Source organism: Elaeis guineensis, chromosome 1, assembly GCF_000442705.2.
Source record: "Elaeis guineensis isolate ETL-2024a chromosome 1, EG11, whole genome shotgun sequence".
NCBI classification, from domain to species: Eukaryota; Viridiplantae; Streptophyta; class Magnoliopsida; order Arecales; family Arecaceae; genus Elaeis; species Elaeis guineensis.
This window is the reverse complement of record NC_025993.2, coordinates 128,547,827-128,561,948: the sequence shown is the minus strand read 5'-3', so window position 1 is coordinate 128,561,948 and position 14,122 is coordinate 128,547,827.

Genomic DNA, 14,122 nt, shown 5'->3' with positions numbered 1-14,122 from the left:
ATTCTATTTCTCTCCTCCATTGAGGATAATATCATTTAATTTGGGGGGGAGTGAGAAAAATTGATTTAATTAAGTCCTTAAGTATGGTTAGAAATAATTAATTATGTGTATCCGAATTTTATCTCGATTTGAAGTTATATAGGCATCCTAATCAATGATTGATTAACAATCTAAATAATTTTAGAGATATTGAGGAGCAAATTATTAAGAAAACCCAATAAATGGTAGGGTTTAGATCAGAAAATTTTTTTGAAGTAATTTCAGAACCTTCTGTCTATTGATCTCAATAAAAAATCTACTTCATGGGAGTATAAGTGGAAAGGTCAAAATATGCAAAACGTCTATCTTAATAAAATAGATTTTTAACATTTTCACTGAGTAACCGGGTCCTTTTGCCTAAGCAAGCATTGTTGTTTGTGTCAAAAAGTGAAAATATAAAGAAATCTCTTATAGAGTCAGTCTTAACTCATAGCTTTTTTGACTCGAGTCAGTAAGTCTGAAGGGTGTTCTACACCTAATATCCTAAAGCCAACTGATTTGAGAGTCATTGGCCTAAAGCTCACTATAAGAGTCAATTAGAAAGCTTAAGGGATTAGGTCATTGCACTGACTACATGAAAAAAAAGAGAGAAAAAAAGAAAGAATAAAGGGACTAAACTATAAAAAGACACCACACCAGGCCCACAGCAAGTTAGATGATTTAAAGAGTGAGGTGAAAAGTTGATAAAGAAAAAACTCTAGAAATTTTTATGGGCTTCACTCAACCACTAATTAGATCAAATTAATAATCTGATGAAGTACCACCTTAATAATCTGACTGGGTATCAGCTGTCTTTAGAAATGCCTAAGATAATTTTTAATTCAAGGATGAGTCGGTATGCACTAGTAATTTATCTATTTTACTCGAGAATGAGTAAAATTCAAATTGGAGGTGTGATAAGTACATTAAATATGTTAATAAAAGTATTAATTTATTGATTAATTCATCTTTATTTTAAGAATTGATATTTCTATTGATCTTTTGCAAGAAAGATGGTTGTCAATAAAAAGAGTCTGATTCATAGGTTAAAGGGACAAAAATTTAAAGCAAATCAGATTTAAAACGGACCTGAATGAAGAGACAAAGGTAAGCCCCAATTCAAGTCAAAATAGGCTCAAATTGGGCTCAAAATTAGATCAAACCGGCCTAAACCCAAGCCCAATATAGCATCTGGTGCACGGTGGACTGACCCGCTGGTCCACAAGCGCGAGCGCATGGTCCACAAAAATTCATCGCGGTCCACATCGTGGTTCATAGGGGTGGGAGGCTTTTGTGCTCTAATCAATGGCTGATGGGCGATCTAACATGCGATCGGATGGTTGTGATTCTTTCTAACCATATCCAGCGGTGGTGGCCCACTTATTTGGCGTGATCGGATGACTGAAAGTGATCTTGTGTATGATTGAACAGTTCAGGGAGTGTCGGCTAAGAGAATTGAGACAGAAGCTTCTGTTATGCCATCTGACGGCACATATCATGCGCCAAATGCGATCCGACAGCTAGAATCATCGCCGACTTGCTATAGGACTGATTTAAGCCATTTTTGGGCCGTTTGATGGAGATCTGATGGTTGGTTAGGGTCTAGAAGTTGGACAATGATTCAAAGTCCAATTCTTACTCAAATTAAGCATAATTTTCACCTATAAAATTAGAAAACCATAGAGAATTTATGAAGAACATGAGCAACAGCAAGAAGGCAGCAGAGAGCTTCCATATCCAATTTTTTATTCTCTTTTTATTTTAAAACTTTTGTAAGGATTTTGAGAGAGAAAAAGAGCGTGGTTACCAGGATTCTTCTTCCTCTTTTTTTTTTCATGAAGATGATGTTTGCAGACACCATGCACAGCTAAACTCTGAGTCTTTAAGGGAGTAGATGATATTTTTTTTTAATATTTATATTTTACTTTTTTTATTATGCAATTAAGCTTGATTGTAATGACTTTTTTCATGAATAAAATTGATTTTTCATTACTTCAAGAATTATAGTTTTAATTTGATCTATAATTTAGATCTTTGAATAGCCTATGGTTACGTAGAGCCAAGTCATAATCTAAGGATATGATTTATGCTCAACAAGATAGGCTATGATCAAGATCTGATTATAGGATACTTTATTTATTTTCATGATTTGATACTTAGAATAACTTATAACTACGTAGGAGCAGATCGAGATATGTATCCAGCGAGATAGATTATGATTGGAGATCAATCATAGCTTTAATAATTATATAATAAAAAATTAATTTATATTTTATGAAAAAAAATTAAATCAAAATCTTGAGACATCTTTCTTATTTGCTTACTCATTAAATTATAATTTCAGTTTAGTTCAACTTTTATTTCCTTTCAACCATATTTTCACTTTTTCATATTTTTAGTTTGTGATTTAATTAAAATTCTTAAAAAATTCAAATCAAAAGTGAACATAACCCCATTTATCCTTATGGCTTCGATCTTGACTCACTACTATCTACATAATTTTGAGTTAGTGATTTATTTGACGCCTACGATAGCAGTCATTTATGCAATGTGGTTGGCCCATAGTGCATCATTTAATTGAAGGAACCAATCCTTCTATCGGGCCTAACCATTTTCTCCAAGATATGCTTAATTTTCCTATTGGATATCTCGACCTAACCATTAGTTTGGGGGTGGTAGGGGGATTACTTTATGTGTGATGCCATATTTCCTCATCAATGCTTCAAAGTGCTGGTTCATGAAGTGAGTGCCTTCATCACTGATGATCACCCTCGAAAAGCCAAAATGATTGAAAATATTATGTTGAACAAATTTGATCACTACTTGGTGATCGTTGGTCCTAGTGGGTATTCCCTTTACCCACTTAGACACATCTATGGGAGGCTGGAAAAGGTCTCATAAAATTGATCCTCCAAACATCAAAGATCTTAACGATTAAAATGGGGGTGAGAGGCATCATGTCCTTTCTAGAAATATTTTCTGATTATTGGCACTTAAGACTATTGCGGTCAAATTCGTGTGCATCATTGACAAGTGTTGGTCAATAGAACCCGCTCTGCAGCACCTTTGCTATAGTTTTCTTCCCACTGAAGTATCCTTCACAGGCTAGAGAGTGACAGAAGATTAGAATACTATGAAACTCACTCTCGGGCACACAATAATGAATTACTTGGTCCAGACAATGTTTAAATAGTTAATTAGGTTCTTTCGAGAAGTAGTGTTTGATTTGTGCGAAGAACCTCTCTTTCTGCTACTTGGACCAATGAGAAGAGGTTTGCCCTATGGCTAAGTAATTAATGATATAGGCGAACCAAGGAGGATTGTTGAAAGATATTGCAAAAAGCTGCTCATCAGAAAATCCATCCTTGACCATATTGGTGCTTGGGGTGTGTTCGACAAAGATCCTTGAAATGTGGCCTGCTACTACATTCTCTGAATATTTTTTATCTCTAATTCCAAATCAAACTCTTGTAAGAGATGGATCCATCTGGTCAGCCTAGGCTTTGTGTCTTTCTTTGCGAGCAGATGCCTTAAGACTGCATGTTCCGAGTATACGAGGACCTTCGATCCTAGAAGATATGAGCAAACTTTGTCTAGGGTGAACACAATGGCTAGCAACTCTTTCTCAATCGTGATATTATTTAGTTACACATCCGAAAGGATTTTGCTAGCATAGTAAATCATGTGTGGTTTCTTATTTGCTCTTTGCCCTAACACTGTACTGATTGCGAAATCGAATGCATCACACATGATTTCAAATGGGAGGGACCAATCAAGGGGCCTAATGATAGGTGTTGTTGTCAAAGCAGCACAAAGTGTGTGGAAGGCTTTGGCACAGTTATCATCAAAGACAAAGAGAGTATCCTTAGCAAGTTGCACAAGGGTTGAAAAATTTTGCTAAAGTCTTTGATGAATCTTCTATATAATCCCGCATGACTAAGAAAGGATCGTATTTATCAAACTGAAGTTGAGGGTGGTAGTTTAAAAATTATTTCTACCTTCACCTTGTCTGTCTCGATCCCCCTCTTGGATACAATGTGTCCTAAAATGATTCCTTCTTGAACCATAAAATGGCTCTTCTCCCAACTCAAGATTAGGTTTGTTTTCCTGAAATGTTTCAGCATTTCAGACAAATTCTGAAGATAGTTCTCAAAAGTGGTTCCGAATATAGAAAAGTCATCTATGAAGATCTCGAGAAATTTATCTACCATGTTTGAGAAAATGGCCAGAATGCATCGTTGAAAGGTAGCAGATGCATTATAAAGTCCAAAGGGCATGTAGCAAAAGGCAAACGTGCCATAAAGACATATGAAGGTGGTCTTTTCTTGATCATCCGAGAATACAAGAACTTGATTGTATCTTGAATAGCCATCTAGGAAACAAAAGAAATTTTGGCCTACCAACCATTCTAGGATTTGATCAATAAAAGATAAAGAAAAATGATCTTTCCTAGTAATAGTGTTTAATTTTCTGTAATCGATGCACACTCGCCACCCAATGATTGTGCGAGTGGGCAATAGTTTATCTTCATTGTTCTCTACAACGGTAATGCCCGCTTTCTTATATACTACCTGTGTGGGGTTGATCCATTTGCTGTCGGATATTGGGTAGATAATCTTCACATCTAACCACTTTACGAATTCTTTCTTGACTACTTTCCACGTGTTAGGATTCAATCTCTTCTGCATGTCTCTATATGATTTTGCATCAGATTTGTAGTAAATGTGATGCATGTAGATGGAGGGGGTTATGCCTTTCAAATCGACAATAGACCACCCAATCACTTCTTTATATTTTTTTAGAACATCAATGAGCTGGGCTTCCTAGGCAACAGTCAAGTCTGATGCAATGATCATCAGAAAGATGTCATTGAGTCCTGAGAACGCATATTTGAGGATGCCAGAAAGTGACTTTAGTTTTAAAGTGGATGGTGATTCTAGTGAAGGAGCTATCGGGATGCTGGCTAACTCGGATAATGGCTCATACTTTATGGTCCATGGCAGAGTGGTTTTAGAGTGGGGTATTTCCAATAAGGCATTCACTTCGGCTATGCACCCATCTACATCGAAATCATCCACTCTGAAATGAGCCAAACAAAATTCCAAAGGATCTTGTGATAAAATCATGGGAATGGCTTCCTCTATTAGATGTTCAATTATATCAACTTCGAAATAGCTATCCATTTGTGGTTCTTGGGAAGCACTAAATACGTTTGGCCTCAATTTCTTGTTCCCAAATAAAACACCCATGACTCTCATCCTACAATTAATGCAAGCATTCACAGTGGCTAGAAAGGGTCATCCTAAACTTATAGAAATCTGTTTTGGATTGCTACACAATTCCATATATAGGATCAGAAAATCAACAGGGAAACAAAATTCATCTACTTTGACTAGTACATTCTCGACCATCCCATGCAGTACCTTAATGGATTGATCTGCCAATTGCAAAGTGACCGAAGTGGGATTTAGCTCGCCAAATCCAAAAGGGTCATAGAATGAACTAGGCAAAAGGTTCACACTAGCCCCTAAATCCAATAGAGCTTTCTCGATATGTAGGTTCCCTATGATGCAAGAGATGATAGGGGCATCTAAATCCTTAAGCTTGGGGAGGGTAGTATGTTGGAAGACTGAACTGGTCTATTCAGCAAGATAAACTTTTTTTAGAATTTATGCTTTAGATTTATATTTTTTTATGCACAAATCCCTCAAAAACTTGGCATAGGTTGGGACCTATTTTATTACGTCGAGAAGGGGGAGATTGTTTTGGACTTGCTTGAATAGCTCCATCATTTCATCCAATTTTCTTCTCTTCTTATTGAATGGTGTAGGAGATTCTAGAGCACTCAAAAATAGAACTTTAGTGTGGGGCCTAGAGGAGTTGGGTCATCCCTCTTCTTAAGATTTTTTTCCTTTTCAGATGGTTCAGGTTTGGTCAGAGTTTGAGTTTTCAGCTTGTTGGTTCTTCTTGGCTATTCTGAGATCTTTCCGTTCCTCAAGGCCATTACTGATTTAGCATGCTCAGAAAAAATTTCATTGGCATTAGAACTTTTAGACATGTACTGCTCCTTCGGATTACTTATGAATTTGCTGGACAATTTTTTTTCTTCTCTCCTATTGAAGGCTATAGGTAGTTGATCTATTTGGACCTCTAGCTTAGCTATCGATCAATTATGGGAGTGAAGGATCTGTGTGTTTATCTTTAACCCTTTCAACGCATGTAGCACCTTCTCCTCAAGTGGGATTATGGTTGCAAGAGAAAGGTTGTGGGGCATTTTGGTACTAAGGGTAGGATGTGTTTCGATACTGTATCTTAGGATAGTTAGGTCTCTGTGCAATTGGGTTAACCATAGGTTATGGTTTCCAGGAGAAGTTTGGATGATTTCTCCAGTCAGGATTGTAAGTGTTTGAGTACGGATTGTTATCCAGTTTGAGAGTAGTTTGGGTTTGGACCTGATGAATTTGCTCTGGCACAACCTCAGAAAATTGATATGCGGCTGGACAATCACCCATAGAATGGGTTGGACTCGAATAAATGGTACAAACATCTTGCATATGTGTGGATGGGGTGGAGGTGTGCCTGACTTGCAGTAGTCAGTTGAGTTTTTATGACAGTTCATCTACCATGCTATGGATGTCTAGGGAATGGCCTACTTCATAAATTCTACCTCTTTTTGATCCAAATGTGGGAGTGTCTCTACAGGTGGCAAACATATGGTGTAAGGAGTTTTCACTAAGGGTCTCGAATAGCTACCGAGTCTTATGTTTGTGTTTGAGCATGAACATCCCATCGTAGGAGGAATCAACCATCTGCCCGTGCTTCTCTGATAGTCCATCATAGAAGCACTAGACTCGTTGCCATTTGGGTATCGCGTGGTGGGGGCACTTGCGGGTGAGGGCTTTGAGCCTCTCCCAAGTTTTGTGGAATATTTTTCCTTCTATCTAAAAAAAATTGATAATGACTTTTCTAATTTGATTCATTTTTCTAATAAGAAGTACTTCTCAAGAAATTATCTCTAAAGTTTTTCCCTGGTTGAAATGGTTATCAAGTTTAAAGAGTTTGGCCAGTATTTAGCTTTGTCTTTAAGGAATAATAAGAATAAATTTAACTTAAGTGCACCATCAGAGAAGTTTTAGATCTTAACCGTAGAGTAAATCTCAAAAAATTCATCAAGATATTTGTAAGGGTCCTTACTGCTAAGTCCATAAAAGGATAGTAGCATTTGGATGATGCTGGACTTGATTTCATACTGGGTAGCCTGTTGAAAAATGTATCCCAAAGCCAATCATTAGATGATCGTGCTCATCTTGTAAACTGTATACAAATTTTTATTCATAAAAGTTATTTAGCATTTTCATTACAAATTGACCATCTTTGAACTCCTATGTTGTAATAAAGTCTTTAGGACTATATATAGTAATCGACAAAGGAGAATTGGTCGTTAAGTTTTTAAAATTATTCGTGACCAAATGATACGCTATTACTAGGACGATAGCGATATTAAGTATAAGTCATTGTTTGCCATATGAGTTGGTTGTCCTCTTAACCAAGGAGTATGAAGATACTGTTATACATGCAGATGAAATGTAGGAGTACATTCGCATCGAACGTGACTATGTGCCAAGCACTCTGCTGTCAAGAATAGCTTGTGAACGGTATAGGTATAAGTGTCCCTCCGATCTGAGACCACTACGGTGACTTGTAAGCAACTCACTGTACTTTAGTATCGAACTATCTGAGTTTTTAACTTAGTGATGAAAGAATACTGGGTACAGTCAAGTACTTATCAAATCGATGTGCGAGTCAAGATGGAATTGATCCCTCTAAATTGATAGGAGATATGCATCAGTGTATTTTAATTTAGCAAAATCTTGGCCAAGGTAATCCATGAGATAGATTTGAAAGGTTGAAATATAATATGGTCAACTTAATTAGGGTTGACAATTAAACTCTAAGTCACCTTGAGCATTTGGGATAAAGGGATGAATTATACAGTAACCATACGCCAGTAAGTTCTAAAAGGTTGCTTTACAACACTTCGACCCATCCGGTCATCAGGTCATCATTGCTAGATGGTTACATCGATTAGTATAGAAAGTTATTTCTAAGCTATCCTCTTAGGTTCGAACCTATGGGGTCACACGCATTAGAAGATTTGATCAGATCTGATAGCTAAAGAGTCTAATTGGATTGTGACTCTGGTGAAGAGTCCTACTTAGACTAAGACTCTGTGGGAGAGTCTCTTGGGATTGAGACTTTATCATTTATGAAGAATTAATTAATAATTAGATTATTAATTGACTCAATTTGATTGAGTAAAGAGCTTTGAAATAAGTCTAATTGAATTAGATTCAATTCAACTCAGATTGGGATTGATATGATCAAATCTGATTACAAGAGAAATTTGATTCTGATTCGATCAGGATTTGGACTCAGTTAATTTTTAATTGGGTTAGAAATTTGATAAGATATTTAAATTTTTAATTGGATTAGATTTATTTCTATCAGTATTTTCAATCTAAATTTGGTATGGATTAGAATTGAATTAGAAATGAAGAGTCCAAGTCAGGTTAGGACTCTATCCTTACCTTTTGCGCTACATCTAGATCCATTCTAATTTCTCCATATCTAATTGGATTTGGGTTATGATTTTTGGCATCATAAGAGAGGATCTAATAAGGGTGGTCAGTTATAGCTGATGAGTCATAATATTATCTCTTGCCTAATTCGAATGTGATCCAAATTAAAGATAAGATGCAGACTAGAAAAAGAATTTTTCATATATAGTATATTATTAGAGTTATATTATTTTTTTTCTTATTTTTTTTGAAGAATCTTTTGGTGTGTGAGACTTTAAATTTATTTTCCACATTTTAATATTTTTTTTGAAATTTTTGAGGATTCCAAAAAGGGGTTTTGGCATTAATTTATGGCATCCTTTCTTGGAAGTCCTAATTCCTAATCTATAAAAAGGGGACCCCTCTCTTGGATGTCCCATAATCAATTCTCTTGTAGATTTTTTATTTCTAGAGCCTCTTATCCTCCTCTTCTCTTCCTTCTTTAGATGTCCTATCACTTTGGAGTGTCCAAGGTGCTTGTAGAAGAAGAAATAGGTTAGTTGTCTAAGTTGTTCGCAGACTAGCATCTTCGAGCCCCTGAACTGCACCAGTCTTCACATGGATTTTTCTATAGAGGTCAGACAACTTTATGTCATTACGAGTGACTTAAGGAATACCTTCTCTAATTATTGGATAATAGGAGATTAAAATCAAAATTTGTTTGGAAATGATCTCTAACTTATTTTGATTCCTATGGTAGATCTAATAGTTAGATCTAGAATTTCAGCATCGATGAGATCGATGTGATTTTTATTTTTAGATCTAAAATATATATTTTTTATATCAAAAATTTTGATGAAGTAGTCTAAGATTAGATCTTATACATATAATTAAATTAAATTATTTAATATATTATTTTTACTGCATAAAATTTTTAATTGCATGTACTGCACTATCACAAATTTTCTTCAACTTGTATCAGAGCCAAGTTATTTTGATATGAATTAATATGACTTTAGATCTAATTTTTTATTATTAGATCTAATTATTTATAATTTAAATTAGATATAAATTAATTTATTTTTAGATCTGATTATTATTTATTTAGATTAGATGTTCTGAGTAGTAAAGTACTCGGATTGGGTAATCATCAGACCGTCCGATCATAGGAGCAAGTAGAATTTCATGACCCTCTCCTCCTATTCAATGGGGTGCTCTTCATGGCGTGTAGGGGTGCCACTGTGAGGTCCCATGAAGAAGAAAGTGAAAAAGAAAAACTTACTTTCTTGCAAAATCCTAGATCTTGAAATCTTAGGTGTTGTTGTATGTGATGCAAGTTGCGAAGATAGTTAGTTACATCTAATCTTATTTAGTCAAAATTATTTTGATCTAAAATTATAAAAAATTTAAATTTGATCTAAAGAATTTTATGACTTGATGTAAAAAGTTTATATGAAAAATCATTTTCGAAACCTTAACCATGTTGATGCAAAACTTAATTGAGAATTAAGTATCAAGATGATTGGATATAGAATTGTGATTTAGATCTAATGATATTGCATAAAATATGGGGCATGGGTTAGCTCAAATCAGGTCCTTCTCTTTAATTGGATTAGACTTAAAGTTAGAATCAAAGAATTGATTGACCATGTAGAGAAATTGATTAAGTCTAACCAAATGTTAAATTAGATTAATCAGAATTTCTCTAGTACAATAGTTGTAGATGGTCAAATCCATATCTTTGATTAGACCAAATGGATCTTGATTGTGGCTCAGTGGTTGAATCCGAACTATTAGGTTGGTCAAATCAAAACTAGTTAACCAATTGGTATTTAAGGTAAGTTTGGTATTTTGATCGATAGTTTTTAATTGGGAGCAACTTATCTGATCATTTCGATGGTGTCTAAGACAAGCTTAGCAGACCCTCCCACCGATCTCACTTATCCGGCTAATTTGGTGAACTAGATTTTGAATAGATTGCTAAGTGATTCGAGTTAGCCCATGCCATTATGGTTAATCAGTGTGACTGATCTAGGTGTCTGTTCAATCAGCATGACCTAATCCGATTCAGTGACTTGGTGAAGTCAGTGGAAGGATTATGATCTATTGATTGATCTTTTCTTCTCTTCTCTCTTCTCTAAATTGATTAAATCTTCTAAATTATTAAGTCCCTAAAATAAGCTGGTTATGGTGATAACTAGATCATAGCCTCCCATTAAGGTGAGTGATAATAGATCCATTATTTCTGATTGACATTGCAGACGCTATCCGTCTGGTGTTCTCTCTGAATAATGAAATTATCATTCACATATGATGACTTTGATGAACTATCTTATGATGGTTGGATTGACCGAGCCATCTTTGGACCTGATCACTCATTAGATTGAATTACTGAGTAGGTTCATGTTAATGGTTTGACTTTCAGTAGAGGCCCATTGTCTACTGAAATGAAATCTAGAGCTAAATTAAATACTAGAAATTATTTGGAGAAATAATTGGTTAAGAACCTATCTATAGGTGCATATGGGTTGACTGAGCCATCTTCGGGCCTATATGTAGTCTGTGTGAATTCTGGTACCCGCTAAGAAATTAAAGTAATTCTTTGAATTGAAGATAGAGGCTACCAATTCGTATAAAATAGTAGGAGGACCTTTAGACTAAAGTCCAAATTTTTAAGATTATTAAATTTATATACTAATTAGATTTAGTGTTCTCCTTGTGTGCGTAGATATGGCCTCAAACTTATCATTCTGATCACTGTTGGATAGTGAGAAGCTTATCGAACCAAAGTTCGATAATTGATATCGAAAATTAAAGATTGTCCTGAAGCACGAGCAGATCCTTTATATGATAACAGATCTGGTATCTGAGGAGCCTACTCCTAACATCTAAGGAGCAGTCTGAGATACTTATTTGAAGTGGCTCAATGACCGCACCATGGTTCATTGCATCATGCGGGCCTCCATGAACGACGAGTTCAGTCGAAAGTTTGACAAAGCTCAGCCAAAGAAAATACTTCAAGTGTTAAGGGATTCTTTTGGTACTCCCGACGATATTAAGCGGCACAAGACTAGTTGCACCATTTTTAATATTCAGATGAGGGAGGGTGCATCTGTTACCGATCATGTATTGTATATGATCGAGTAGACTAAAAAATTGAGCAAACTTGGCTTCCCTTTGCATGAACAGCTGGAAAAAGATGCGATCCTGAACTCTCTTCCCAAGTCCTATCTGTCATTCCTCAGTCTTTTCAGAATGACGAAGCCTGTAGTCAACTACCACAATCTGTTGGGGTTGCTACAGACTTTTGAGAAAGATCACCAGCTCCATAAGAAGTCAGTGAATCTAGTGGGAGGATCTTCTTCGGATAGTCATCGTTCATTTAAGAAAGAAAAAAAAAGAAGAATAAGAAGGTGCTTGGTGCTAGGAGTTAGTCCCAGAAATCTAAGTTCAAAGCTGATCAAAGTCAGGCAGAGTACTTCTTTTGCAAGAAGCAGGGTCACTGGAAGAGGAATTATCCTCAGTATATCGCTTTTCTTGATCCGAACAGGCCAAAGAAGAATAAACAATCAGTTGCTGGACAAGGTACTTATGTGATAATACCTTGTAACTTCTTCTTATAGATATAATGACCTGGGTATTGAATACTAAAAGCCCTATTCATATTTACAATTCGTTGCAGGGTCTTCAGGTCACTAGGAGATTTAGAGAAGGTGAGAGATTCCTGAATGTTGGAGATGGAAGATCAGTTCTAGTTCTAGCTTTAGGAATCATCAAGCTTGTATTCGAGCCTCAGTATATTGTTCTTAATGAGTGTCATTACTGTCCTAGTTTTCTTTTAAATATTATTTCTGTAGGTCTTTTGGCCAATTCAAATTATGAAATATCAATAAAGAAAAATTTTTATGATATTATTTTGAATGGTATTACAATTTTATGTGGACAGTTGAACAATGGCATTTATATTGTATCTAGGCCTAATGTAATATACATTTCAAATAAACATTCTAGAATAGATGATGTCATAGATGCCTATCTTTGGCATTATAGGCTAGGTCATATCAACAAGAATAGGATAAACAGGTTGGCTGAAGAAGAAATTCTTGATAAACACGATTATGAATTGTTACCTACCTGTGAGTCTTATTTGCTTGAAAAGATCATCAAGTCATCTTTTACTAAAAAAGATGAACGAGCCAGTGATATGCTGGGTCTGATATATATCGATATATGTGGACCCATGAGCACATGTGCTAGAGGATGGTATAACTACTTCATCACGTTCACAGACGACCTATCTAGGTATGGGTACGTCTACTTGATGAAACACAAGTCTGAATTGTTTGAAATATTCAAACGGTTCCATAATGAAGTAGAGAAATAAATTAAAAAAATATTAAAATTTTTCGATCTGATCGAGGAGGTGAATATCTTTTCAATAAATTTCTGACATATCTAAGAGAGAATAAGATTCTCTCCCAATGGATCCCTCTAGAGACACCATAGCATAATGGCATCTCAGAAAGAAGAAATTGAAGCATGTTGGATATGGTTCGGTCTATGATGGGGTTTGCAACTTTATCGATCTTTTTTTGGGGATATGCATTTAAAACAGTCTGTCTTGTACTCAATAATATTCTGAGCAAATCAGTTAGTAAGACACCATATGAGAATGGTCAGGACATAGGCCGAACCTCTCTTACTTTAGGGTCTGGGGGTGTCCAGCTTATGTTACATGATTACAAACTAACAAGCTCAGTCCTAAGTCCGATAAGTATAATTTTATAGGGTACCCCAAAAAAATGAAGGGATATTACTTTTACCTGCATGCTGAACAAAAGATGTTTGTCAGCAGTGAGGCATATTTTTTAGAAAAAAAATTCCTCAATGAAGGAATAAGTGCCTCTAAAATCGAACTTGATGAAGTTCGACAGGTAAAAGAACTGACACCAATGATTGAATCTGAATCAAATTCGATGAGATCAAATTTGGAGCCTAATGAACAAACATCCTTAAGGCGATCTGGTAGAGTACCGCGTCAGCCGAATAGATACTTAGATTTTTTGATCTAGGATGGAGATCCTATCGAACTCGATGAGAACGATGAGGATCCGATCACCTACATGGATGCAATGTAAAGATCTGACTCTGATAAATGGCTTGAAGCCATGAGATCCAAAATAGAGTCCATGAAGGTTAACGATGTATGGATATTAGTTGATCCACCTGAAGGGATAAAGCCTATAGGGTGTAAGTGGGTCTTCAAGAGGAAGAGGGATGCAGACGGAAAGATAGAGACCTATAAAGCTCGTTTGATTGTCAAGACTTATCATCAGCGTTATGGTATTGATTATGATGAGATATTTTCTCTTGTGGTAATGCTCAAATCCATTCGGATCATGCTTACGATAGCAGTATATCTGGACTATGAAGTCTAACAAATGGATGTGAAGATAACTTTCCTAAATGGAGAGCTGAATGAAGAAGTGTATATGATACAACCTGAAGGATTCATATCCATAGATGAGTCTAAGGTGTGCAAGCTT